This window comes from Chrysemys picta, chromosome 23 (assembly GCF_011386835.1).
Source record: "Chrysemys picta bellii isolate R12L10 chromosome 23, ASM1138683v2, whole genome shotgun sequence".
Classification (NCBI taxonomy): Eukaryota; Metazoa; Chordata; order Testudines; family Emydidae; genus Chrysemys; species Chrysemys picta.
The window spans coordinates 11,002,505-11,005,084 of record NC_088813.1 but is presented as its reverse complement, the minus strand read 5'-3'; the positions used below and the strand labels follow the sequence as shown (position 1 = coordinate 11,005,084).

The 2,580-nt window shown below is 45.5% G+C and overlaps 1 long non-coding RNA gene across 1 annotated transcript; it reads left to right on the top strand.

Moving 5' to 3' along the window:
* The first annotated feature begins 1,111 nt into the window (after window positions 1-1,111).
* Window positions 1,112-2,109, top strand: LOC135977272 (uncharacterized). The gene is made up of 3 exons (XR_010594680.1): window positions 1,112-1,330; window positions 1,409-1,630; window positions 1,988-2,109. It is a non-coding gene; the product is annotated as an uncharacterized LOC135977272 (long non-coding RNA).
* Window positions 2,110-2,580: the final 471 nt, after the last annotated feature.

Below are 2,580 nucleotides of genomic sequence, written 5' to 3'. Positions count from 1 at the left end.
TCTTGTCCCAGAGAGCTTGGCCATCTAAGTAAATCAACTAGAAGCTGCCTATAAAGAACGGTGAAATGGATGTCTGTTTTCATTGGCCTAAAATAAAATAACGAAACAGCACAACTTGTGGAAAGTACATTTGATCTTTAAAATGTTTTCAATTGTAATCCTGTAAGATGTTTTAAATATATGATTTTATACTTTAAAGTTCATGTAAAAATATAATAAATTTCCCTCTTGTTCCCACCAAAAATTCTCTCTAAATTGTTCAGTCCTTGGGTTGACTTCAGTATATATCTAACTAGAATTATTTAAAACAATAATAGTCTGGAAACAATATATCCAGCTCTCACTTTGTTTATTACTAAATTTGACTTTTTTTTTAAATTGAGCATTTAATAGATCAATGCAAAAATAAACAGTAGTCTACAAATACTGTAAAAACATACAAACAAATGCAACCTTGGGCAAGGAGCACTGTCATATCTTGAGATCTTTACCTAGCAGATAGAAACGTTACATGGAATATAGCAGCATACTGCTACTGTACATTCATATAAATCATCCAGAAAGGCATTTACATGGTTCTGCATAGCACAGCATGAATGTGAGTGCTTCCTTTGCATAAAATATAGACAAACTATGAATTTCAAATAGGGTTCTGCCCTCAACGTACGTATTTTAAGATGCAACCCCAGCCCTTCCCAGTGGCACTCAACTGGGCACCAAGCCTGAGCAGTAGGAATTGAATCTGTTGTACTTTGCAGAATTGGGCCCATAATTAATGGTTTTTCGGTGTATTTGAAAGAGACTTTTTTTTTTTTAAATCCTTCTTAGTCAAGTGAGCACAGCTGGAGAGACCTGACGTGTACAGATCACAATACAATGTACCTTCCCTCTGTCCTCTGCTGCATTAATCAACAGCACTGAAATCTTGGGGTGTCAACAGTGCAGGGGATGCTGAGGGAGCCCAAGAGGTGCCACACTGTCAACTCCCGGTGCACTGGGGCCCAGAAGGCATATTTCTCTTTTGGCCTGAAAGCTGCACGTCATGCAGGAGGCAGGCTGGCGTCTGACGCTGTCGGTTTGGGGCAATCCCATACCATCTGATCTGCCTGTGGTGGCAGCAGCTTGGGCTGTCACTGCCATCCCTCCTCCTCCTCCTGCAGCTGCTGCCTGTCTGTCTCTATAGCAACCAGGGCAAAGGCCCCATCCACTGGGGCCTGGGCCTAGGTCTCAACCCCCACCCCCATCCCAGGCTGGTGGGCCAGGAGCCTCGGCTTTTCCCTGGCCAGATTTGTCCGTCTCCAGTAGCAGATGGCCAGGAGCAGGTCGCGTGGTGAGTGGCTGATCACGTTTCCATTAAAAAGAAAAGAAAAGAAAGAAAAAGACCTAATTCACTTTCCCTTCTCCTCAGCCCAAGATTTGGCAGCTCAGCCACTTCCAGGAATCACCTCGCTGACCTGTACACAGCTGCTTTACTCTCAGAATAAAATACTGGCCGGCCAGTATCGACCGCCCTCCTCCACCTTGCTGCCTCCCATCAGCAAGGACAGAGAGATGCGGAGGAGAGGAAAGGGTCACGAAGCGGCGTCCACCCCCTTTTTTAAGAAAATGGATGGCTGGACAAATTGGCCAGGTGGGGAAGACAATCCGGCAGGGCTTTGAGTTTTGTACGTTTACAGGCGTATGACCACCAAGGCTGTGCGCATGAAGAGATGAAGCTCAGTTTCCCCGGTGCCATAAAAGATGTTAGGGAGGGTAGGGGGGCCACTAAATGGGCTTAGTGTGTGCCTCCTAAAATGGGGGAAAGCGGGATATTTAAAAAACATTATTTGAGGCAGCATTCTTTAGTGGGTAGCGCACAGGGCGGGGACTCTAGAGAGCTAGGTTCTATTCCCAGCTGTCACTGCCCTGCTGTGTGACACAGGGCAAGTCATTTCATCTCTCTGCGTCTGTTTCCCCTCCCAACCACCCTCTATCTTGTCTATTTCAGATTGCAAGCTCTCTGGGGAAGGGTCTGTCTTTTACTGCCTGCGCAAGGGCCTAGCCCAGTGGAATGCCAATCTCAGTTGCAGCCTCTCGGCCCGACTGTAAAACTAATAAATAAATAATGCAATAATAATAAATGTTTTCGGATTATTTTAGACTCAGCTGATCCTCTGAAATGTAAAGAGAACCTGCTCACTCCTAGGATTCTAGGGTAAGGGACTGGTGCCGAGTTGGCTACATTGTGAAGGCCACCAGATCCGGGCCCTAGAGGCCCTAAAGATGGAGTGAATTTCACAGTCTATCACTCAGAATTCTCTGCCACCCTTTCTTGGGATAGCAGCCTTGGGGACAGAGGGTAAGTGCATTGTGGCTGATTGTAGCTGCTATGACATTATTGCAAAAAACTGGCTAGTATATGGGCATCACTGGATGGGATCTATGCTGCCCACCCATGTGTCATAGGTCTTTTACTGCTTAGAGCTAAGAGAGATTCTCCTTTAACTCAAGAGGTAGAAACTTGTGTTTTTTGGAAAAGAAGGATCTGAGTTCTATCCCTTGGTGATGCTTTGACATTCCAAGTGTCCAGGGTGTGTAACC